Raw genomic sequence first — 27,480 nt, 5'->3', positions numbered from 1 at the left:
CCCCCTGCCTTTTCTTTTTTTTGAGCAATCATGGAACAAAGTCCAGGGAGCTTCCTCTCATCATTCGTAAACATGGGCTTCCTTAAAATGTGTTGGAAAGAGCAAATAACTAGAACTCAAAAGACTTGGGGTCTAGGCTTTATTTCACTGTGTCCAAGTTGTGTGACTCTGCCTCTCCAAGACTCGGCTTCCTTTTCTGTAAAATGAGAACAACAATGCCTGGCCTGCTCTCTTAAGTTAAGCTCAAATGGAGAAGTTCTTTGGTAAAATATTTTATTACCAGAACTTCAAATTAAGGGAAGCATATTTTTCATGCTTCTCTGATCATCAAGGTAAATGTGCACAATAATTTCACATTCCTGACGAAACTTACAATTTGTCCCCCTATATACTTTCAATAATTTCCTATGAGCTGCTGATTTTGAACCAGTTAAGAAGTTTTGCCATCATATCCATCATGGAAGCATCGCAGTGTTATCAGATATGCAAGCAGACATGCCCATTTCAAATCCTGGCTTCACCACTTATTAGGTATAAGACCTTGGGCAAATTTCTTAATCTTGTTAAGCCTCAGTTTCCTTTGGAAAGGGGATAATAATACCTGCTTGATAAGGTTGTTGTGAGAATTAAATGAGATATGTTTTTAAAAGTGCCCAGCACACAGCAGACTTCATTGAATGGTGGCTGTTTGATGATGATGGTGATGAGATGATGATAATGCATAATAAGAGGAAGGTAGCTGATTGCTGACACCTGACTCAGGCCATCCAGTTATTAAGCTGATATGAACAACTCAACGGGATGGAGTGGAGACAGGTAAGGTCTTAGTAATGGGCAGTTAACTATGTTATGAGTTATTACAAGTTTTCCATAATAGCTAGATTTTCCATGCCAAATACATATAAATTAAGACATGTATTCCTTTTTTAGCAAGGACAACTTTCAACATGAGCAGAATTTTTTTCTGACTTCTTTAAAAATGATTTTGAAAATGTTTTACTCCTTTAGATTTTATACTTGATATGACAACATGTAATGCTTGAAACATCTGTTTCATTCACAGGTCAATACATTTGTAATTGTTCCTAAATAAAATTAACCTAGAGAGGAAGGTGTTAATCTTTAAAAATTGCAATAACTGGCTGGTGACATCACGAACAAAGTATCTCATTCTTACAGTCAAAGGTTATCTTTTTTTCCCTCTGGAGATTGTCATAATGCTCAAACATTTATAAACTAAGCCAATATAATTTTTCTCAAATATGGGCAACATTTGCTCATTTGGGAACTTGCAGTCTTCTGGCTCTTGTCTTTGTTTTCTTATTCGCCTGTCTTTGGGGGCATTTTAACAGTCATTAGTGTGACAGTGACAGAGTGGGGAGGAAACATAAAGGATCAAAATTAAAATCAGTCTGACAGTTTCATACATCACCCTTACGACGTGAGTCATCATGAGGTTTTTTTTGTTTTTTAAGAAATCTAAAAGCCCCAAAACTTTTCTGATAAATTCTGCAACTAGTTCTAGCTATAAAAGTGGTATTTTACAGAGTATGTGTTGGGAGAAAAAAATGCATGAGAGGGTGACCTATGAAAGAAATTGTGGGCGAGATTTTTCAAATGACATTGTCATTCCCTCCAATGCAGAGAACCTCAGGGCCAGAAAGAAAAACAGAGAAGCAGAGAGAGAAAGAGAGACAGACAGACTGACTTCAGACTTGTTGAGTGTTCCTGGGACGTGATCTTTTTACAGGCATCCTCTCATGAACTCGGTCTTTTCCAGACTAAACCACGGGATTTCTCAAAGTAGAGGAGCAGAGAAACAAGCATAACTGCAGTAAGATGGGGAATGAAAAAGCGCTCTGGAGGAGTAAATAGCGAAAAGCAGGGGAAAATCTCCAGTGTAGCACAACTCACAAAGTCAGCCAACTATGCTCCATAAATATGTGTTGAAAGTATCAGATGAATGATTTTGCAACTTCAAGGAGACCAGATAGGAGAGAGAGAAAGAGAGAGAGAGACCCCCAGAAGAGGAACTAACAAGTTAGAAGAAAAAGGAACACAACGGATGGGAGACATGCAGATTGTCAGTTTAACAGTAAAGGTTTAATAATGCAACGTCATCAGAAAGCAGGGGGAATCCATAAATCTCTGGGAAACCATACACATACCCGTAAGCATGGAAAAAGAAAGAAAAGGCAAGCAGATGGAAATGGAGAGGACTAGGGACAGATTGGGACTCAGATTTAGCTGTCCTGGATCAAAAAGTGATCCTGAGTGTACTGTGGGAGGAGGGGTCAGCGCTCATAATTTAGGTCACAATTGCTAGAAGGCTAGATTTACAGGTGTACAGGTGTTTCAGGTGTACATCAAAGTGGTTCAGAGATATATATAGATACAGATAAATACCTCCTTTTCCAGATTCTTTTCCATTATAGATTATTAAAAGATATTGAATATAGTTCCCTGTGCTATAGAGTAGGTTGTTTATTTTATATATAGTAGTGTGTATCTGTTAGTAAGACTTAATTTAAATGTTTAGTAAATTCATGTATTGTTTTTTCCATGATCTGTAGTTAAGTAATAATAAGCAAGTCCTTTCTCTTAATTCGAATTCTAATCTAAGAAAAAAAAGTTAAAAATTATATCAAAAATAGGGAGGCATCCATTTTACTGTTCTTTGCACCTACTTTCTGTTACAGTGTTTTTTGAATGTACGGTGTTAACGTTTATTGAATTGAACTAAATGGAGAGACATAGCTGAACTTCTACTTTTTTTCTACCTTTGGCATCTATGTAACTTTTCACTTTGCTCTCACATGCTGACTAGCTCGCTCAGCATTGGGGTCAGCTGGGTCAATGTGGGAAGTTACATAGTTTGGAGCCCTGGAATGCGTTGTTTATGCTAATAGGTACACAACTATCCTCTCCCACACAGTGAGACTGCCACTCGGCTGTCAATTAGCGCTCTTCCCAGGCCTGCTCCTTATGCATTTAAAGGCTCAGGATACATCCTGGACTCTACTTCTGTGGCCTGGCAAGCTCTAAATAGGAGTCAGCTATTTTTTTTGTTTCATTTTGTTTTGTTTTAAATCATATTCTACTTATCTAAGGCCAAGCATAAAGTTTTCTTTATTCCCTATCTCTTAGATAGAGTTCACCTGCTTGCCAGCAATAAGTCATCAGAGCCCAGGAAACAATATCCCTATTTTGCTTCCTCTCATGAGTTTGTCTGTTTTCTATCAGTCAAAGAGGTGTCACGTTGCAGACAGGTAGACATTGCTGCAGGACCCTTCTACCTTCAATTACTAAGGGTGGGTTGGTAGAGGGAAATTCAGGAGAGTGTGCTTTTAAAATTATTTCCATGGCCTTATAGAAAAAGAGGTCAGAGTCACGGATAGGGGTGGGGGAATTGGAGGAAGGTAGTCAAAAGGTACAAACCTCCAGTTATAAGATAAAGAAGTACTAGGAATGTAATGTATAACCTGATAAAGGTAATGAACCCTGCTGTGTGTTACATATGAAAGTTGCTAGGAGAGTAAATCATAAGATTTCTCATCACAAGGAAAAAAATTTTTTTTTCCATTTCTCTAATTTTCTAGATGATGGGTGTTCTCTAAACGTATTGTCATAATCGTTTCATGATGTATATAAGTCAAATCATTATGTTGTACACAAGCTTACACAGTGTAGTATGTCAATTATATCTCAATAAAACTGGAAGAAAAAAATTAATATAGAAAATTGTTTACATGGGTAATTTAAAAGCATCTTACGAATCTGCTAATAAAGGCTATGAGTTGAACTAGTTGACTATTCAAAGTATTTATATATTAGAGGCGGTGGGTCTTTACTACTGTGCTCTTTCTTGTAGAGTAGGATTATTTTTGATATATTCACTCTAGAAACATTAAGTAACCACTCTGCACTAAGTTTTGAGCTAACAAGTAGAGATTAAAAAATGAAAAGAGAAATTCAAAAGATATCACCCATATGCTCCCACAATCAAGTGAAGCAATCTGTCTGCATTTTACATGAATATTCTGCTTCTCTTCCAATTACAATGAATAAATTATATGTGATTCCAAGGCTCTCTGGATTCAGCTCTCTTTCTGTACCCAGGAACTTTGCTCCTGTTATTACACTCCTCTCTGGCATCAGACATTTCCCTCTTTATTGCATCATATCTATTAGCAGACATGCTGAAATATCTCTCACTTTTATAAGACATTCTAGACTGCTTGTCTTGTTCCACTTTACGCTTGTTAAAAGGTACTTTTCAAAATAAAAAGTAAAAACTTTGTTCTCCTACAGATACAAAGTGAACAAAGTTTTAACTTATTATTAATGAGAGGATCAGTAAGATACCACAAGCAGTCAAAGAAGAATCCAACGTCTTTGTACCCATTAGCATGATTGGCTACTATTAAAAAAAAAAACCCAGACAATAACAGGTCTTGGTGAGGAAATTGGAATCATTGTACACTCTTAGTAGGGATGTAAAATGGTACAGCTGCTATGGAAAACAATACGGTTGTTCCTCAAAAAATTAAAAGTAGAATTACTGTATGATCCAGCAATCCCACTTCTGGGTCTATACCCAAAGGAATTGAAAGCGGAGTCTTGAAGAGATATTTGTACACCTGTGTTCATAGCAGCATTGTTCATGGGTGGGTGGAAGTAACTCAGATATCCCTTAATGGATGAATAAATAAGCAAAATGTGGTATATACATACAATGGAATATTATTCAGCCTTAAAAAGGAAGGAGATTCTGACACATGCTACAAAGTGGATGAACCTTGAGGATATTATGCTAAGTGAAATAAGCCAGTCACAAAAAGATACTATATGGTTCCACTTAAATAAAGTATCTAGAGGGGTAAAATTTGTAGACGCAGAAAGTACAGTGGTGGTTACCAGGAGCTTGGGCTTGGGGGAGGAGGGAGGAATAGGGAATTACTATTTAATGGGTACCAAGTTTCAGTTTTGCAAGATGAAAAGAGTTCTGGAGATGGATGGTGGTGATTCACAACAGTGTGGATGTTTTTACTACTGAACTAGACACTTAAAAATGCTTAAGATGGCAAATTTTTATGTTCATTTTACTGCAATTAAAAACAAATTTTAGGGGCTTCCCTGGTGGCGCAGTGGTTGAGAATCTGCCTGCTAATGCAGGGGACACGGGTTCGAGCCCTGGTCTGGGAAGATCCCACATGCCGCGGAGCGACTGGGCCCGTGAGCCACAATTGCTGAGCCTGCGCGTCTGGAGCCTGTGCCCCGTGACGGGAGGGGCCGCGATAGAGAAAGGCCCGCGCACCGCAATGAAGAGCGGTCCCCGCACCGCGATGAAGAGTGGCCCCCGCTTGCCGCAACTGGAGAAAGCCCTCGCACGAACCGAAGACCCAACACAGCCAAAAATAAATAAATAAATAAATAAATAAATAAATAAAATCAAGTAAAACTTTAAAAAAAAAAAAAAAGAAAAAAAAAAAACAAATTTTAAAGTGTTAAGAAAAATAGAAGAATCCAAAGAATAGACATTTATAGAGTAAAAATATTTAATAAATGTGCAAATAGAAGCAAAACTAGCTTCATCCGCAGTGGGAGAGATGTCAGAAGAGCCTGTAGGGGACAGAATTCATTTGCATGTCTGTAGACAAAAATCATTTTGCCTTGCCATCAGTTATCTACAGTTTACAGAGTTGTAAAATAGCCCCCATAGAACCAGATAACCTGGTATCTGGTATCGCCACAATAAATCTAGTTAACATCCATTACCACACATAGTTACAATTTTTTTCTTATGGTGAACACTTTTAAGATCTATTTTCAAAACTACAATACAGTATTATTAACTACAGTCCCAATGCTGTACATTAATTCCCCATAACTTGTTTATTTTATAACTGGAAGTTTGTACCATTTGACCACCTTTATCAATTTCACCCACCCTCTACCCCCTTACCTCTAGCAACCACCAATCCGTTCTCTGTATCAGTGAGTTCGTATTTTGTTTGTTTTCAGATCCATAAATAAGTGAGGTCATACAATATTTTCCTTTCTCTGTCTTATTTATTTCATTTAGCATAATGCCTTCAAGGTCCATCCATGGTGTCACAAGTGGCATGATTTCTTTTTTATGGCTGAAAAATATTCCTCTGTGTGTGTGTGTGTGTGTGTGTGTGTGTGTGTGTGTAATGTGATTTCTTTCATCCACTCATCCATTGATGGACACTTAGATTGCTTCCATGTCTTGGTTACTGTAAATAACGCTTCAATGAACATGGGGTGCATATATCTTTTCAAGTTAGTGTTTTTAGTTCCTTTGGATAAATACCTAGAAGTGGAATTGCTGGATCATGATAGTTCTATTTTCAATCCTTTGAGGAACCTCCATACTGGTTTCCATAGTAGCTGCACCAGTTTACATTCTCACCAACAGTGAGCAATGGTAAGAGTATGATTTGCAAATATTTTCTTCCATTCAGTGGATTGCCTTTTCATTTTGTTGGTTTCTTCTGCTGTTCAGAAGCTTTTTAATTTTATGTAGACCCACCTTTTAATTTTTGTTTTTGTTGCTTTTTTGTTGGTGTCAAATCCAAACAATCATTGTCAAGTCTTAAGTCAAAATGCTTATCCACCTATGTTTTCTTCTAGGAGTTTTATGGTTTCAGGTCTTACCTTCAAGTCTTTAATCCATTTTGAGTTAATTTTTGAGTATAGTGTAACATAGTGGTCCAGTTTCATTCTTCTGCGTGTAGTTGTCCAGTTTTCCCAATACCATTTATTGAAGAGACTGCCCTTTCTGCATTGTATATTCTTGACTCCATTCTTGTAAATTACTTGAAAATATATGCGTGAGTTTATTTCTGGGATCTCTATTCTGTTCCATTGATTTATATGTTTTTCTTTTTATGCCAACAACATATTGTTTTGATAACTATAGCTTTGTAGTATAGTTTAGAATCAGAGAGTGTGATGCCACCAGCTTTGGTCTTTCTCAGGATTGCTTTGGCTATTCAGGAACTTTTGTGGTTCCAAACAGGTGTTAGGATTGTTTGTTCTATTCACCAGGCTTCTTTTAAATATGCCAAATACATGTTCTTGATTAGTGTGGTTTGTCTTCTTTTCTTGTCTTCCCATTTCTAGGAATGATATTAGAGTTAGAAGAATCCATTTCACTAATATTAGAATCTGTTAGATTTTGGTACTTTCAAAAATGTCTAATAAATTCTGAAAATTGAAGGTAGAAATCAGTTTACTTTTTGCAAATCATGATTACCTCTAAAAAATACATGAATATAAAAATTCTTTAAAGAAGGTTGGTAAATACTAAATCTTTTAATAGGAACAGAATCATATAAAGTATACATATACTTTTAAAGTACACTGTTATAAATGGAATCTCATTTCCAAAAATTATGAATCTTATTATTTAGTTTGTCCTGGTAATACCTATCTTTTAGCTATGTGAGCTTCTGTAAGAACCACAATGTCTATAAAAGTAATCTTCCCATGCAAAGACCTGCATCCCTGGAAGCCTCCAGAGGCTTTCCAAGGCAATGCTGTCACTGAGAGTTTTAAGGTATCCTGATTCTCAACTTCCAAATGTAGTCTTTGCTAAAATTAATGAAAAAGCCTGAGTTCTTCTGTGACAGAGTACAAGCTTTCTCTTCCCACCTCCTCGCTATTCACAATCTCCTTTCTCTTACCTTACAAAGGCATAAATATCACACATCCTGAATTAGTGTATGGTCCAGGGTGTAAAATCCAACCGAGGAACAAAAGACTGTTCTACTTATTGGGGTTGATCTTGAGAAAGTAAATGGCTCTGGTGACAGGTAACATACAAATTCTTTTCCAAGATGTGGCAGTTTCCAATTCTTTTTTTTCCAAAAAAAATTTTTTAATAATTAATAAATGGAGATCCTACTCAAATTAACTGATTGAGCTATATGATTTTTAATTGACTTATAATTAACATATAATATTACTTAGTTTCAAGTGTCCAGCATAGTGATTTAATACTTTTACGCATTATGAAATGATCACCACAAAGATCTAGTTACCATCTGTCCCCATACAAATTCGTTACAATATTACTGACTCTGTTCCCTATGCTGTACATTACATTCTCATGATTTATTTTATAGCTAGAGGTTGTATCTCTTAATCCCCTTTGCCTATTTAGTTCCTTCCACATAACCCTCCCCTCTGGCAACTACCAGTTTGTTCTCTATGTTGTATCTATGAGTTGTTTCTGTTTTGTTTTATTCATTCATTTGTTTTGTTTTCCATATATAAGTGAAATCATATGGTATTTGTTTTTCTCTGTCTGACCTATTTCACTTAGCATAATACCATCCAGATTCATCCATGTTGCTTTCATTCTTTTTTAGAGCTGACTAATATTTCTGTGTGTGTGTGTGTGTGTATGCCACGTCATCTTTATTCATTCATCTATCTGTAGACAGTTAGGTTGCGTCCGTATCTTGGCTATTGTAAACTGTGCTGCAATGACTGTAGGGATACATGTATCTCTTCGAGTTAGTGTTTTTTATTTTCTTTGAATAAATACCCAGAAGTGGAATCGCTGGATCATATGGTAGTTCTATTTTTAGTTTTTTGAAGAAACTTCATACTGTTTTCCATAGTGGCTGTACCAGTTTACATTGTTACCAACAATGTATGAGGGTTCCCTTTTCTCCACATCTTCACTGACACTTATTGTTTCTTATCTTTTTGTTAGTAGCCATTCTCACAGGTGTAAGGTTGTATCTCATTGTGGTTTCGAGTTGCTTTTCCCTGATGACTAGTGAATTTGGACATCTTTTCATGTGGCTATTGGCCATTTGTGTATCTTCTTTGGAAATATGTGTGTTTAGGTCCTCTGACCATGTTTTAATTGAGTAGTTCATTTTTTTGATGTTGAGTTTTTTGAGTTTTTATGTATTTTGGATATCAATCCTGTATCAAATATATTATTTGCAAGTATCTTCTCCCATTCAACAGGATGCTTTTTTGTTTTGTTGTTGATTTCCTTCTCTATACCGAAGATTTTTAGGTCAATGTCATCCCCTTTGTTTGTTTTTGCTTTTGTTTCCCTTGCCTGAGAAGACATATCCAAAAAAATATTGCTAAGACCAATGTCAAGGAGATCACTACCTATGTTTTCTTCTAGGAGTTTTATGGTTTCATATCTTACATTTAAATCTTTAATCCATTTTGAGTTTATTTTTGTATATGATGTAAGAAAGTGGTCCAGTTTCATTCCTTTGCATGTGGCTGTCCAGTTTCCCAACACCATTTATTGAAGAGGCTGTCTTTTTCCCACTGTATATTCTTTTTTTTTTTAACATCTTTTTTGGAGTATAATTGCTTTACAATGGTGTGTTATATTTTGTTATAGAACAAAGTGAATCAGCTATACATATCCATACATCCCCATATCTCCTCCCTCTTCCACTGTGTATTCTTGCCTCCTTTGTTGTAGATTAATTGACCATATGAGTGTAGGTTTATTTCTGGGCTCTCTATTCTGTTCCATTAACCTGCCAGTACCATACTGTTTTGAATACTAAAGCTTTGTAGTACAATTGCAAGTCTGGGAACATGATACCTCCAGTTTTCTTCTTCTTTCTTAAGATTGCTTTGGCTATTCGGGGTCCTTTGTATCTCAATACAAATTTTAAAATTATTCGTTCTAGTTCTGTGAAAAATGCCATTGGTATTTTGACAGGAATTGCACTGAATCTGTAGATTGCTTTGGGTAGTATGGACACTTTAACAGTTTTAATTCTTCCAGTCCATGGGCACGATATAACTTTCCATTTATTTGTGTCATCTTCAATTTCTTTCACCAGTGTCTCATAGTTTTCAGAGCACAAATCTTTCACCTCCTTGGTTAAATTTATTCCTATGTATTTTATTCTTTTTGATGCAGTTATAAATGGGATTGTTTTCTTCATTTCTCTTTCTGAAAGTTCATTAGTGTATAGGAATGGAACAGATTTCTATATATTAATTTTGTATCCTGTTACGTTACTGAGTTAATTTATTCTAATAGTTTTTTGGTGGAGCCTTTTGGATGTATAGGATCATATGTATATATATAGTACATATATACTATATATATATAGTATCGTATATATAGTGTGTGTGTGTGTGTGTATATATATTTTATATATATATATATAGTATCATGTCATCTGCAAGTAATGAGTTTTACTTCTTCCTTTCCAATTTGGATTTATTTTATTTCCTTTTCTTACCTAATTACTCTAGCTAGGACTTTCAATACTATGTTCCAATATTATGAATAAAAATGGCCAGAGTGAGCATCCTTGTCTTGTTTCTGATCTTAGAGAAAAAGCTTTCAGCTTTTTACCATTGAATATGTTAGCTGTACATTTGTTACATATGTCTTTTGTTATGTTGGGTATGTTCCCTCCATACCCACTCTGTTGAGAATTTTTATAAATATTGAATTTTGTCAAATTTTTTGCATCTATTGAGAAGATCATATGATTTTTCTTTGTTTTGTTGATATGGTGTATCATGTTGATTCATTTGTGGCTGTTTAATCGTCTTTGTATCCCTGAATAAATCCCATTTGATTATGGTGTATGATCCTTTTAATGTATTGTGAATTCAGTTTGCTAATATTTTGTTAAAGATTTTTGCATCTATGTTGATCAGGGATATTAGCCTGTAATTTTCTTTCTTTCTTTTTTTTTTTTTTTCTTGTGTCCTTATCTGGTTTTGGTATCAGAGTAATACTGGCCTTGTAAAATGAGTTTGGGGCATTGCTTCCTCTTCATTTTTGGGGAATAATTTTGAGAAGGATATGTATGAATTCTTCTTCAAATGTTTGGTAGAATTCCCCTGTGAAGCCATCTGGACCTGGACTTTTGTTTGTTGGGAGTTTTTCTTTACTGATTCAATTTCATTACTAGTATTAGGTCTATTTAAATTTTCTATTTCTTCATGATTCGGTCTTGGAAGATATGTTTCTAGGAAATTATCCATTTCTTCTAGATTGTCTAATTTATTGGCACATTATTGTTCATAATATTCTCTTATGGTTCTTTGTATTTCTGTGGTATCAGTTGTAATTTCTCCTCTTCTATTTCTTACTTTATTTATTTAGGCTCTGTCTCTTTTTTTCTCAGTGAGTCTTGCTAAAGGTTTATCAACTTTGTTTATCTTTTCAAAGAACCAACTTTTAGTTTCATTGATCTTTTTTTAAAATTTAGTTATATATATATATATATATATATATTTTTTTTTTTTTTCTCAGATTCTTTTCCATTATACGTTATTACAAGATACTGAATACAGTTCCCTGTGCTATACAGTAAATCGTTGTTTATCTATTTTATACATAGTGGTATGTATCATTTTTAGTTTCCATATGATTTACTTCCACTGTAATTTTTATTATTTTCTTCCTTCTACTAACTTTGAGCTGTGCTTGCCTTCTTTTTCTAGTTCCTTTTGATTGTTTACTTGAGATTTTTCTGGTTTCCTGAGGTAGGTCTTCATCTATGTTTTTCATCATCTAACTCAGCGTTCAAAGACTTGTTGCTTTCACAGAATTCTCTATTCCCAACTAAGTTTTTAAAATTGTAATATATTTAAAGTATACAGCGTGATGATGATTTGATATATTATTCATTGTGGAAGAAGTCCCATCATTCAAGTTAATTAACACATCCACCACCTCACTCACCTCACATATTTACTTTTTTTTTCAATTATACAATACAATAATATCAACTATGATCACCATGTTATACATTAGATCTTCAGACCTTCCAGCTACTTCTGTGTGAACAAGTTTTTCAGTGCTTACATTTATAAAAATTAAAAATAGGAATAAAATAGATTCTGAATCCTATATGATTATAGCAATAAGAATTTTTTATTCACAGATACATAAACTACTCTTTTTTAAGAAAAATACCACGTATCTGGATAAGAGAAACTTTCCAGTAAAATATAATTTTTAGATTTAAGTATTACCTAATTTGTAATACATGTGATTTTGATTGTGTACTATTAAAAACTACAATAACTCAATTCAGAACAATTTTTTGTTAACACTTAGAACATTATGGCCAGAGAATATAAAATATTGTTTCACACATATATATGATAGGGTTATAAATAAAGTAATTTTAAGCTTAAAGTATATTATTAAAAATTCAGTGGGAGATGAACAGAAAGAAGAGTTTAATAAGTAAAAGGAACAATGTAAGACTTCAGTTAAAGCAACATTTTTTTCATGCATTTTGTTTGTTTTTTTAACAGACTTTATTTTTTAGAGCAGTTTTAAATTCAGAGCAAAATTAAGCAGAACTTAAGCAGAGTTCTCATATACCCCTGCCCCAACACATACATAACCTCCCTCACTATCAACATCCTGCCTTGGAGTGGTGCATTTTTTACGATCCAAGAACCTATGTTGACCCATCCCTATCACCCAAAATCTGTAGTTTACATTAGGGTTCACTGTAGGTATACATTCCATGGGTTTTGACAAATGCATAAGGACATGCATACATCATTATGTCATACAGAATAATTTCATTGCCTTAAAAATCATATGATGTCATTTATATGCAGAATCTAAAAAAAAAATGGTACAAATGATCTTATTACAAAACAGAAACAGACTCACAGACTTAGAGAATGGACTTATGGTTACCAGGGTGGAAGGGTTGGGGGGAGGGATAGATTGGGAGTTTGGGATTGATATGTATACACCGCTATATGTAAAATAGATAACCAACAAGGACCTATTGTATAGCACAGGGAACTCTGCTCAATATTCTGTAATAACCTAAATGGGAAAAGAATTTGAAAAAGAGTAGATACGTGTATATGTATAACTGAATCTCTTTGCTGTACACCTGAAACTAACACAACATTGTTAATCAACTATACTCCAATATAAAATTAAAATTTTAAGAAAAGGAAAAATAATTTTATTGGCTCTCAAAATCATGAATTTATTACAACTTTGCATCATTATTTTGTCTCTATAGTCACAAAATTTGAAACATTTCAGCATAGTAATATCAGTATTTTGAAGACAAGTTTACACCTCTGTCTTATGGTTTTGGTTTGTCTGGCTTGCTTCATGATAACTACAAAACTAATTTAGTTATAGAAGTCTTATCATTCCATAGTACTGAGGTCCTTCTATTAAATAAATACCGAGAAGTTTGATGTATTACCACTCTGTCCATATTATGTCCTACAAGATTTCACAATAAAAAAAATTGTATTTATCGTGGAAAAAGAATGCTCTATGCTCTGCCTCTTCACCCCTCGCTACTGCCTAACCCCTGGCAACCGCTGATCTCTTTACTGTCTCCATAGTTTTGCCTTTTCCAGAATGTTGTGTGTTTGTGATCCTACAATATGTAGCCTTTCAGATTGGCTTCTTTCACGTAGTGATATGCATTTAATATCCCTCTATGTCTTTTCATGCCTTGATAGCTCATTTCTTGTTAGTGCTAAATAATATTCCATTCTACGGATGTGCTACAGTTTATTTATCCATTCACCTACTGAAGGGCATCCTGGTTGTCTCCAACTTTTGGCAATTTTTCATGTGTGTAGTTTTAAAAAGGATAATGGATACCAAATTGCCATGGAATAATTCAGGGCATTGGAAAGAATCAATTGTGCAGAAACAACAAATGCTTTAGGCTTTCAATAAAACTTTGAGATTTTCTTGGGACAAGGGCTGCATTTTACTCACCTTTTATCCTAGTGCAAGTTGTAAAAAGCATATAAAAACTTCTTTCCACCAGCATCGTCTCTTTCCTTCTGCTCACATCTGATCTGCCTGCCATGCTGGGTGACTGTGTCAGAGAATACTGTGTCATCCCTGAGCTTTTTCTGCTTTCTTCCAGCTGCAACTCTGGAACATTAATCTTGCATGGACCATATCACTGATTTTCTGTTTCTTTGATTTTTCTCCAGTAGAATTATTTGCAGTGTTATGCAAAAACAAAAACAAAACCCCTTGCTTTAAGTGCTTGCTGAATAAGCAAAAATGAATACATAAAAATGAATAAGTAAAAGAATAAATGAACCTTCAAAGGAATTTATTAGAAAATTACATTTTCATTACTCAGCTTTAAGCTGGTTACATAAGCCACCTCAAGCAGCTTCATTAGGAGCCTTCAGTTCTATGTCACATGGGTTCCATCATGTTTCACTGTCTGTTGTAGAGACTGCATTTTAGGAAAGGCTATATCATACAATTATGATTTAGTTTTACAAAATTAATACAACCTGAGGGAGAGAGAAGGGATGCTGAGTTTACTAAGTTAACTTAAATCTTTTTCTTTTTTTTATTAGGAAAAAATGGGAAGATCTTTTTCAAACAACAAAATCTCATATGGGATGGGACAGCAAAAAAGTTTTCATTAGTTTATATTTTATCATACCATGGTTGAAATGATGTTCTGTCGAAATTTGTATCCTCTGGCTAAAAGAACTAGGCACATAGTTATAATAAGTAAATGCTTAACTTGCTACCAAAATATCAATATTGATTTGGAAAACAATTGGCTTTAAAAAATTCTTTATGGTAATGCCATATTCATAAACATGAGATTAAGAGAAATCAGTCTCCCCTGTAGCGATCAGGGAAATCAAGACTAATTTAATCATGTGGGACTATTTTGTTTCCGAAATTTGATGACAAAGGAAGAAGGACAGTTGATAGGACAGTTAAAATTGGCCCATTTTCTTTGTGATAACATTTGTATACAGAAAGATGCAAAGAAAATTGATAGCTAATTAAAAATTAAGTAACTGAGAATTTTTGAACTTTTTTAATGAAAAGCTACTCCTTATGAGATGATTATAATAAAATTTGTGATCTTTTGGAAATCTGAAGGACAGGGCCTCAATCTTTTGGTGCAAGAGAAGAGGAAATGTTGGCCATTAGTACTCCATATGAATTGAATGCAAAACTATTAGCTTTCATCAGTGGAGATTCTATTTCACTATATCTCACTGGGATCAAAGGCATTTGCAACCTTTGGTTATTTGTGTCAAAGATGGTGCATGAGGTTATTTTCAGTGGAATGGAGGTGGTTGCCAAACTTGGGGGTTTTGGAAAAATTGTAAGTGGGTGATATCTGTTTTCAACATTCTCAAAATTCTTTTCTGAAATGTCTCTCCTCAGGCTAAGTAGGACAATTACCTCACATGCCTCAACTTGCGTTTTCCTGTATCCAGTTAATATTGGGTTAAATGTTGAGGTAAGCAATCTGAGTATTTCATCAGGCTGTCTTAACTTAATCCTCCAAGGAAAGGTGTTTTAGGCTGCGGATTAAATAGGGATGCCTTTAGTGAGTCTACAAAACTTCTTCATGGTCTTTCTATTAATTTTGTCAAATCAGGTGAATAGCTTTCATTAAATATCATGATACAAAATATTTTAAGGGACACTGATCTAAATTGTTATATTTGTATTTTTCTTCTTTTTAATCAGCTTTATTAAGCTATCACATGTAATAAAATTCACTCATTTTAAGGATATAGTTCAATGGGTTTTGACACATATATGCAGCCATGTAACTACCACCAAAATAAGGTATAGAACATTTACTCACCCCAAAAATATCCTTCAAGAGTATTGGCAGTCAGTCTCCTCTCTCACCACCAATGATCTGCTTTCTGGCATTGTGGTTTTGCCTTTTTTAGATTGTTATATAAATGGAATCATGTCAACTGTAGTCTTTTATGCCTGTTTTTTTTTCCCACTAAACATAATGCTTTAGAGATTTATCTATGTTGTTGCATATATTAGTAGTTTGTTTCTTTTTTTTGTTTTTGTTGAGTACCATTTTATTTCATGGACATGTTCTGTTGATGGACTTTTGGGTTGCTTCCAGTTTATAGCTGAATAAAGCTGCTGTGAACATTCATATACAGGTCTTTGCATGGACACATTTCCATTTTTCTTAAATGAAATTGGTAGATTGCATACTAAGTGTATGTTTAACTTTATAAGAATTTTCAAATAGCTTTTCTGTGTGTGTGTGTTTTATATATATGTGTGTGTGTGTGTATGTGTGTGTGTGTATATATATATATATACACACACACACACATACACACACATATATATTTAAGTCGTAGTTTCTTAGACTGAGAATCTTTTTAATGAAACAATGTGATAGAGAAATTGTTGAGGAGGGTTTTTTTTTTTTTTTTTTTGGTCTTATAAACAGCAGCAGTTTATTTCTCACAGTTTGGAAGGCAGGGAAGTCCAAGATCAAGGAGTTTGCAGATGTGATGCCTGGTGAGAGCCCACTTCTGGTTCATAAATGGCCATCTTTCTGCGGTGTCCTCGCATAGCAGAATGGGTGAGGGAGCTCTCTGAGGTCTCTTCTGAATCAGGGCACTAATCCCATTCATGAGGTCCCCACCCTCATGACATAATCACCTCCCAAAGGCCCCATCTTCAGATACCTTCACATTAGGGATTAGGTTTCAGCATATGAATTTTGTGGGGACATGTACATTCAGTCTATGTCAAGGGGCTTGCAGATTTAGATCCAAAACAAAACAAACCAACGTCTCCCCAGGCAGTAAGTGTGAGTTAAAGATAACAAAATTGCAGAATAGAAAGCAAGTCTTTTTTCTTTTTAGTCAATGGAGAGAAGACTTAGATCTTTATTTTTTTAACACCTTTATTGGAGTATAATTGCTTTACAATGGTGTATTAGTTTCTGCTTTATAACAAAGTGAATCAGCTATACATATACATATATCCCCATATCTCCTCCCTCTTGCGTCTCCCTCCCACCTTCCCTATCCCACCCCTCTAGGTGGTCACAAAGCACCGAGCTGATCTCCCTGTGCTATGCGGCTGCTTCCCACTAGCTATCTATTTTACATTTGGTAGTGTATATATGTCCATGCCACTCTCTCACCCTGTCACATCTTACCCCTCCCCCTCCCTATATCCTCAAGTCCATTCTCTAGTAGGTCTGTGTCTTTATTCCCGTTTTGCCACTAGGTTCTTCATGACCTTTTTTTTTTTTTTCCCCCTTAGATTCCATATATATGTGTTAGCATACTGTATTTGTTTTTATCTTTCTGACTTACTTCACTCTGTATGACAGACTCTAACTCCATCCACCTCACTACAAATACCTCCATTTCGTTTCTTTTTATGGCTGAGTAGTATTCCATTGTATATATGTGCCACATCTTCTTTATCCATTCATCTGTCGATGGACACTTAGGTTGATTCCATGTCTTGGCTACTGTAAATAGTGCTGCATTGAAACATTGTGGTACATGATTCTTTTTGAATTCTGGTTTTCTAGGGTATATGCCCAGTAGTGGGATTGCTGAGTCATATGGTAGTTCTATTTTTTGTTTTATAAGGAACCTCCATACTGTTCTCCATAATGGCTGTATCAATTTACATTCCCACCAACAGTGCAAGAGGGTTCCCTTTTCTCCACACCCTCTCCAGCATTTATCGTTTGTAGATTTTTTGATGATGGCCATTCTGACCTGTGTGAGGTAATACCTCATTGAAGTTTTGATTTGTGTTTCTCTAATGATTAGTGATGTTGAGCATCCTTTCATGTGTTTGTTGGCAATCTGTATATCTTCTTTGGAGAAATGTCTATTTATATCTTCTGCCCATTTTTGGATTGGGTTGTTTGTTGTTTTGATATTGAGCTGCATGAGCTGCTTGTAAATTTGGGAGATTAATCCTTTGTCAGTTGCTTCATTTGCAAATATTTTCTCCCATTCTGAGGGTTGTCTTTTTGTCTTGTTTATGGTTTCCTTTGCTGTGCAAAAGCTTTTTAAGTTTCATTAGGTCCCATCTGTTTATTTTTGTTTTTATTTCCATTTCTGTAGGAGGTGGGTCAAAAAGGATCTTGCTGTGATTTATGTCATAGAGTGTTCTGCCTATGTTTTCCTCTAAGAGTTTGATAGTGTCTGGCCTTACATTTAGGTCTTTAATCCATTTTGAGTTTATTTTTGTGTATGGTGTTAGGGAGGGTTCTACTTTCATTCTTTTACATGTAGCTGTCCAGTTATCCCAGCACCACTTATTGAAGAGGCTCTCTTTTCTCCATTGTATATTCTTGCCACTTTTATCAAAAATAAGGTGACCATATGTGTGTGGGTTTATCTCTGGGCTTTCTATCCTGTTCCATTGATCTATATTTCTGTTATTGTGCTAGTACCATACTGTCTTGGTTACTGTAGCTTTGTAGTATAATCTGAAGTCAGGGAGCCTGATTCCTCCAGCTCCATTTTTCTTTCTCAAGATTGCTTTGGCTATTCGGGGTCTTTCATGTTTCCATACAAATTGTGAAATTTTTTGTTCTAGTTCTGTGAAAAATACCATTGGTATTTTGATAGGGATTGCTTTGAATCTGCCGATTGCTTTGGGTGGTATAGTCATTTTCACAATGTTGATTCTTCCAGCCCAAGAACATGGTACATCTCTCCATTTGTTTGTATCATCTTTAATTTCTTTCATCAGTGTCTTATAGTTTTCTGCAGACAGGTCTTTTGTCTCCTTAGGTAGGTTTATTCCTAGGTATTTTATTCTTTTTGTTGTGATGGTAAATGGGAGTGTTTCCTTAATTTCTCTTTCAGATTTTTCATCATTAGTGTATAGGAATGCAAGAGATCTCTATGATTAATTTTGCATCCTGCTACTTTACCAAATTCATTGATTAGCTCTAGTAGTTTTCTGGTAGCGTCTTTAGGATTCTCTATGTATAGTATCATGTCATCTGCAAACAGTGACAGCTTTACTTTTTCTTTTCCTATTTGGATTCCTTTATTTTTCTTCTCTGATTGCTGTGGCTAAAACTTCCTAAACTATGTTGAGTAATAGTGGTGAGAGTGGGCAACCTTGTCTTGTTCCTGATCTTAGGGGAAATGGTTTCAGTTTTTCACCATTGAGTACGATGTTGGCTGTGGGTTTGTCATATATGGCCTTTATTATGTTGAGGTAAGTTCCCTCTATGCCTACTTTCTGGAAGGTATTTATCATAAATGGGTGTTGAATTTTGTCAAAAGCCTTTTCTGCATCTATTGAGATGATCATATGGTTTTTCTCCTTCAATTTGTTAATATGGTGTATCACACTGATTGATTTGCGTATATTGAAGAATCCTTGCATTCCTGGGATAAATCCCACTTGATCATGGTGTATGAGACTTTTAATGTGCTGTTGGATTCTGTTTGCAAGTATTTTGTTGAGGATTTTTGCATCATGTTCATCAGTGATATTGGCCTGTAGTTTTCTTTCTTTGTGACATCTTTGTCTGGTTTTGGTATCAGGATGATGTTGGCCTCGTAGAATGAGTTTGGGAGTGCTCCTCCCTCTGCTATATTTTGGGAGAGTTTTAGAAGGATGGGTGTTAGCTCTTCTCTAAATGTTTGATAGAATTCACCTGTGAAGCCATCTGGTCCTGGGCTTTGGTTTGTTGGAAGATGTTTAATCACAGTCTCAATTTCAGTGCTTGTGATTGGTCTGTTTATATTTTCTATTTCTTCCTGGTTCAGTCTCAGAAGGTTGTGCTTTTCTAAGAATTTGTCCATTTCTTCCAGGTTGTCCATTTTATTGGCATACAGTTGCTTGTAGTAATCTCTCATGATCATTGGTATTTCTGCAGTGTCAGTTGTTACTTCTCCTTTTTCATTTCTAATTCTATTGATTTGAGTCTTCTCCCTTTTTTTCTTGATGAGTCTGGCTAATGGTTTATCAATTTTGTTTATCTTCTGAAAGAACCAGCTTTTAGTTTTATCGATCTTTGCTTTTGTTTCCTTCATTTCTTTTTCATTTATTTCTGATCTGATGTTTTTAATTTCTTTCCTTCTGCTAACTTTGGGGTTCTTTATTCTTCTTTCTCTAATTGCTTTAGGTGTAAGGTTACGTTGTTTATTTGAGATATTTCGTGTTCCTGAGGTAGGATTGTATTGCTATAAACATCCCTCTTAGAACTGCTTTTGCTGCATCCCATAGGTTTTGGGTCGTCGTGTTTTCATTGTCATTTGTTTGTAGGTGTTTTTTGATTTCCTCTTTGATTTCTTCAGTGATGTCTTGGTTATTTAGTAGTGTATTGTTTAGCCTCCATGTGTTTGTATGTTTTACAACATACAAAATTTTTTTCTGTAATTAACATGTAGTCTCATAGTGTTGTGGTCAGAAGAGATACTTGATACGATTTCAGTTTTCTTAAATTTACCAAGGCTTGATTTGTGACCCAAGATATGATCTATCCTGGAGAATGTTCCATGAGCACTTCAGAAGAAAGTGTATTCTGTTGATTTTGGATGGAATGTCCTATAAATATCAATTAAGTCCATCTTGTTTAATGTATCATTTAAAGCTTGTGTTTCCTTATGTATTTTCATTTTGGATGATCTGTCCATTGGTGAAAGTGGGGTGTTAGAGTTCCCTACTATGATTGTGTTACTGTCACTTTCCCTTTTATGGCTGTTAGCATTTGCCTTATGTATTGAGGTGCTCCTATGTTGGGTGCATAAATATTTACAGTTGTTATATCTTTTTCTTGGATTGATTCCTTGATCATTATGTAGTGTCCTTCTTTGTCTCTTGTAATAATCTTTATTTTAAAGTCTATTTTTTCTGATATGAGAATTGCTTCTCCAGCTTTCTTTTGATTTCCATTTTCATGGAATATCTTTTTCCATCCCCTCACTTTCAGTCTGTATGTGTCCCTAGGTCTGAAGTGGGTCTCTTGTAGACAGCATATGTACCAGTCTTGTTTTTGTATCCATTCAGCCAGTCTATGTCTTTTGTTTGGAGCATTTAATCCATTTACATTTAAGGTAATTATCGATATGTACGTTCCTATTACCATTTTCTTAATTGTTTTGGGTTTGTTATTGTAGGTCTTTTCCTTCTCTTGTGTTTCCTTCCTAGAGAAGTTCCTTTAGCATTTGTTGTAAAGCTGGTTTGGTGGTGCTGAATTCTCTTAGCTTTTCCTTATCTGTAAAGGTTTTAATTTCTCTGTCGAATCTGAATGAGATCCTTGCTGGGTAGAGTCATCTTTGTTGTAAGTTTTTCCCTTTCATCACTTTAAATATGTCCTGCCACTCCCTTCTGGTTTTCAGAGTTTCTGCTGAAAGATCAGCTGTTAACCTTTTGGGGATTCCCTTGTATGTTCTTTTTTGTTTTTCCCTTGCTGCTTTTAATGTATTATCTTTGTATTTAATTTTTGATATTTAGATTAATATGTGTCTTGGCATGTTTCTCCTTGGATTTATCCTGTATGGGACTCTCTGCCCTTCCTGGACTTGATTGTCTATTTCCTTTCCCATATTAGGTAAGTTTTCAACTATAATCTCTTCAAATATTTTCTCAGTCCCTTTCTTTTACTCTTCTTCTTCTGGGACCCCTATTATTCTAATGTTGGTGCATTTAATGTTGTTGCGGAGGTCTCTGAGACTGTCCTCAATTCTTTTCATTCTTTTTTGTTTATTCTGCTCTGTGGTAGTTATTTCCACTATTTTATCTTAGGGCACTTCTCCATTCTTCTGCCTCAGTTATTCTGCTATTGATTCCTTCTAGAGAATATTTAATTTCATTTATTGTGCTGTTCATCATTGTTTGTTTGCTCTTTAGTTCTTCTAGTTCCTTGTTAAACGTTTCTTGTATTTTCTCCATTCTGTTTGCAAGATTTTGGATCATCTTTACTATCATTACTCTGAATTCTTTTTCAGGTAGACTGCCTATTTCCTCTTCATTTGTTTGGTCTGGTGGGTTTTTTCCTTGCTCCTTCATGTGCTGTGTGTTTCTCTGTCTTTTCATTTTGTTTAACTTACTGTGTTTGGCATCTCCTTTTGTCAGGGTGCAGGTTCGTAGTTCCCATTGCTTTTGGTGTCTGCCCCCAGTGGCTAAGGTTGTTGCAGTGGGTTGTGCAGGCTTGCTGGTGGAGGGACTCGTGCCTGTGTTCTGGTGGATGAGGCTGAATTTTGTCTTTCTGGTGGCCAAGACCACATCTGGTGGTGTATTTTGGGATGTCTGTGACCTTATTATGATTTTAGGCAGCCTCTGTGCTAATGGATGGGGTTGTGTTCCTGTCTTGCTAGTTTTTTGGCATGGGGTGCCCAGCACTGTAGCTTGCTGGCCATTCGGTGGAGCTGAGTCTTAACATTGAGTTGGAGATCTGGGAGAGCTTTTGCCATTTGATATTATGTAGAGCCGGGAGGTCTTTGGTGGACCAATGTCCTGAACTTGGCTATCCCACGTCAGAGGCACAGGCCTGACACCCGGCCGGAGCACCAAGACCCTGTCAGCCACCAGCTCAGAAGAAAAGGGAGCAAAAAATGAAAGAAAAAATAAAATAAAATATAAAAGTTATTAAAATTTTTAAAAAAATATTAAAAATAAATTAAATTTTTAAGTAATAAAAAAAAATTGGACAGACAGAACCCTAGGAGAAATGGTAAAAGCAAAGCTCTACAGACAAAATCACACAAAGAAGCATACATATACAGAGTTACAAAATGAGAAAATGGAAAAAATATATATATATTAAAAAAAAGGGGGAGAGAGCAACCAAATCAATAATCTACCAATGATAATAAGCTCTAAATACTAAATTAAGATAAACATAAAACCAGAAACAAATTAGATGCAGAAAGCACACCCCAAGTTTACAGTTGCTCCCAACGTTCACCGCCTGAATTTTGGGATCATTCGTTTTCTATTCAGGTATTCCACAGATGCAGGGTACGTCAAGTTGACTGTGGAGATTTAATCCGCTGCTCCTTTGGCTGCTGGGAGAGATTTCCCTTTCTCTTCTTTGTTGGCCCAGCTCCTGGGGTTCAGCTTTGGATTTGTCCCCGCCTCTGCGTGTAGGTCGCCTGGGGGCGTCTGTTCCTTTTGGGAAGACTGAGGTCTTCTGCCAGTGTTCAGTAGGTGTTCTGTAGGAGTTGTTTCACATGTAGATGTATTTCTGATGTATTTGTGGGGAGGGAGGTCATCTCCCCGTCTTACTCCTCTGCCATCTTGAAGGTTTCCCTGAGGAGGGGATCTTTACCTCATCATTTCAAACTTCCTCTAGAAGCTCAGATCTAAATAAACATATGCAAATGTGAACAATAGGGAAAGAACCTGGTGCCCTACCAAGACTGGCTGCTAATAAAATTTTGAAGAGTCACCAACATGCCTCTATGGAAATAAAATTAATGAGAATCTGTGGTTGAAAAATAACCATCTTAAGGTTAGCTAGAAAACAATGTAAGGAAAAAGTTATATAAAAGTTATATAAAACTTGGTTAGTTATATAAAACTTGTTTAGTTTTCTTCTTAATGCTCTTCGTTAGCAGAGCATTAGGAAGAAATGTGAATTTTATCATTCAAGGAAATATAATTTTATTGTAAAATGTAATCTTTGTTTTTACAGCCAAATTGAAATATTCGTGCCTTAATCCAAAATTTGGCAAGAGGACTGAACAAAATAGCATAGGAAGTTTTAGCAAATCATTCACTCATTGGGTAAAAGATATTCGTGATGAAATAGTTATCCACTTAGCTGGTTTCTAAAATATTTCTAGTGCCTACTAGATGTTGTAGGAGACTTCTATTATGAAGTGTGTTCTCTGAGGAGCTGCTGTTTTTATTTTCATATTTGTTTGCAGTGGCTCTTCTTACCATAAACTATCTTTAATCACCTTGTTCAGTATTTTAAAAAGTGATTACACAAGAAACATATATATATAGTGGGATTTTCTTCTGGATCCTTGAAATAGCAAAGAGCAGTAGAACTCTTCAATCCATACAGTAATTATTTCTCTGTATGATGACTCTTCTACTTTCCCCTGAATTATCCTTACCACTAAGCAGTAGTAATGAGAGGCTAGCAGGCTATGGGAAAAAACAGTTGTGATCTACTTAGGTACATTCATGGGGTTTTCTCCAGGTGAGTTTGCCTCTGATTTTATTTTATTTTTTTAAACCCCCAAGTATCTTTATTTTATGCCTCATAAATATGATGGAAGCTGGCAGGTGGAAATTGCCAACAGGAAAATGGAAGTTCTTTGGCCTTAGCCAGCCACTGCTACATCCCACTTCCATGCAGGTACCCTTCCTGTAGACTCATGGAGGCCTGTTTACAGTCCCCCTTCTTTGAGTCTATCCTGGCACCCTCAAATTGAGTTAATACTGTGGATTACAGTTTTGTGTGTTAGAGTGATATGTTATGCCCCTAAGGATCTTCACCTCCTTCATCTAGTTAACACTTACTCTTTAAGTAAAATCATGGAAAAAAATTTTTTGGAAGATGTACATATACATACACATGCACATATACATACACATATATTAAAAGAGTTCCAAGAGACTCTGCTTCTGAGGATCGCAGGCTACCATAGGAGAAGGAGTGGTTGTAATGCGAATGTCAATAGAGTTATTGTAGCATCAGCTACGTTCCCATGTTCCTCACTAACATAGGAACAATATCCAAAATTGGTAACTGTGTGGCTTTTAGAAATATGAATATGGCTTTTGGGAAAAAGTCTACAAAAGGTATATTTCAAGGCCACTATTCTAGGCCTTGTATTGTTTCCCTGCACAAATTTGCTGCTACACAAAAGCTAAAACTTTTGGCTCTTTTAAGTTTAAAGCCAAGGTCAAGTAACATGGTTGGTTCTACTTCTCCTCCCATGTCTTGAATGAAAGGATATTGTTAAATAAGATGGTGTTCAGTGAAATGGTGCCACGAATTCAGGATGAAATGTCTGGGCAAGTGTTATTCAAGTTGTTACATATTCAGCATATCTCCCTTCTTTTTTAGCCCTCCCTCATCCTCCATCCCCATCAACCAGGGTTTCATAAGGTTTTACTTTCTGTAGTTTGTACTACAAAAACAAGAGTTGCCTTCCTTTCCCCCCAACTACAATATTTTCTTACAATAAATACACTTTTCCGAAGTACACATGCTTCCCTGGAAATTTTGATCTGTCACTCTTTCTCTCCTCCATTCTCCTTGAGCATTGCTGGCCTAATGTAAGATAGGTGGCAAAGCCATCATTCTGGAAAAAGTTTATCCTTACAGGCATGGAAGAAATAAGCCAATGGACATAAGCATAATTAGTGCAAGTATCAATAGTTACGTCTTCTAAACAGGTTTGCTGAGTGATGTCACATTTCACTTCATCAAACTAGCTAACAACAAAATGGAAGCTCTGTTGATGTTTGTTAAGAGATTTCCCTTGTTCGCTGTAGAACTAAGATTTTTTTTAAGTAAAGGAGGTCACAGAGGGACAGTGGGTCATAAACCATGTGCATTTCTTGGACCACATAATGTTTTATTGATTGAATTATATATAGGGATTTATTGGAACTTTGGTTTAACACTCCTTTTAAAGTCTTTTATCACTGAACCATCAATGGAACAAATGGGCTAAAACACTTTAGAGTTTAATCATTTACCTAGGTAATGGGGTGGGGTAAATGGGAAAGGTGGGGAGGGCTAGAGCATTAATGAATGGTACTCCATGTAGAAAGGAGAATTGATTAGTAATATCCTTACTATTTTGATTAACAGGCTGTCATATATAGTTGTGCAAGTTTTGCATTGTACAGTTCTAGGGGTACCATTCATATTTGCAGTTATTATGGATTTCTATATTTATAATGGTAAATTTTTAGCAGATGTTAAAACATTGTCTTAAGAAAATGTCAGATTCTTCAAATTTTTGCAAAGAGGCTTTTGAATTAGTTGAAGAGTTGCCTGATTTTTATTAGAAAATCTTGCTATCACTACAGACTTAATTTGGGTAACTTGGACAAAATACAGTATTCCTGAACCTCAGATTCTTCATTTGTAATGTGGTTTAAAAAATACACCTAAGTGTAAGAATTGTTATTGGTATATGAGAATCTGTACAGAAAGTGCTCAGCATAGCAGTTGTAAATGAAAGGTATTATTATTACAATGAGTGTTGTAACATTCTGATGATTTGTTTTAAGCTACTGAACTGATGTTTTCTTTATGCTGCCTTTACAAGGAGTTTTAAAAAACATAGCCAAATTCGCGATTTGCATACAACTACTAATTGAAATTTAATAAAAAAAAAATACTCACTGATGGTAGTTTATAAAATAATTTTTCCAATATGAACTTTTGTTTTCATTGTGAGATATTGAATTTCAAAATATAATTACTAAATTCGTGCCTGAGTTTCAAATATGTTCTTCTATATTCGGCTAATTAAAAATGTTATGAGTTAAATGTTATGTTTGCCTTATTAGGAAAGATACTTTCATATTAATATTATGATCACCATTTATCTAGTATGGTCAGTAAACAGGGCATTTATATAATCTATAGAAGTTAATTTTCAAACTCAGCAAGTATTATTACTGATACCTATTGCCTATGAAAGATTACTTGCTTGAGCAAGTCCCAACCCCTGGACACACTTGATTGGGCCAAGATGTAATGTGACCCAGCTGAGCGAATCAGATTCACTCTCTTAGTAATTTAAACTTGGAGCCCCAGAGACTGAATTAGACAGCAATGGACATTCTGCCTGTAAGTTAAAGAGAGTTGGAAACAGGAAAGTAAACTTACCTGAAAGCTGCTGTTATGGAGAAACAAAAAATAACTGCATTGCAGAAGATGATCTAAAAGCGAAGTAGAGAAGGTGTCTGAAAGGTAGAAAAACTGCCTTAAGGATTTTTCATTTTTTATCAAAACCTAAATGTGTTTTCTGTGTTTGGCTACTCCAAGATAACTTTGAATCTCTCTTTTAAATTCCTCTTTCACTTGAGCTGGTTTGAGTGGATTTCTATTACTTTCAACTGAAAGATCCTTAAGATGCTTGCCTTATTCCAAGAAGGATTCAGGGTAGTTTAATGTGCCTTTTGTGAGCCACTGTTCTTCCAGTGAAACACACACACACACACACACACACACACACACAATCTTTCCAGATCAATTTTAAGAAAATCATCAGGAGCAAGGACTGCTCTCTCCTTTCTTTTTTGCTCATTAATGACACCAATTACTTTTTCTAGGAGACGAAGCTTCAGTTAAAATCTTTCTAGTGGTTTCTAGATCTCAACCATGTGAAATTTAGAAGACCATTATGAACAATTTTTAGTCATTTTAAGTGCTTAGTTGTGATTCACACTGGATAAGGGACTGGAGAATAGGGTGGTGGTGCCTTTGGCTGAAATCACTGTGTAAAAAGGTACTGGAATAGGTCTTGTGTGGCAATCTTTATAAGGGCCATGATAAAGCTGCATAACTTTTCAGAGTAAGCAAACTAGAATAAAGAATGTCTTTTTTATCCCTTAAGAACTGAAAAATTTAGAACTAACAATTCTCCTCTGGCTTACATTATATTTTGTGGAATTCAGTATAGGTTTTTTTTCCCTTTACTAATTAATGAAGCAATTGGTCAGATCTTGTAGTATGACACAGA

This window comes from Balaenoptera acutorostrata, chromosome 11 (genome assembly GCF_949987535.1).
Source record: "Balaenoptera acutorostrata chromosome 11, mBalAcu1.1, whole genome shotgun sequence".
Taxonomy (NCBI): Eukaryota; Metazoa; Chordata; class Mammalia; order Artiodactyla; family Balaenopteridae; genus Balaenoptera; species Balaenoptera acutorostrata.
This window is presented reverse-complemented; position numbering follows the sequence as displayed.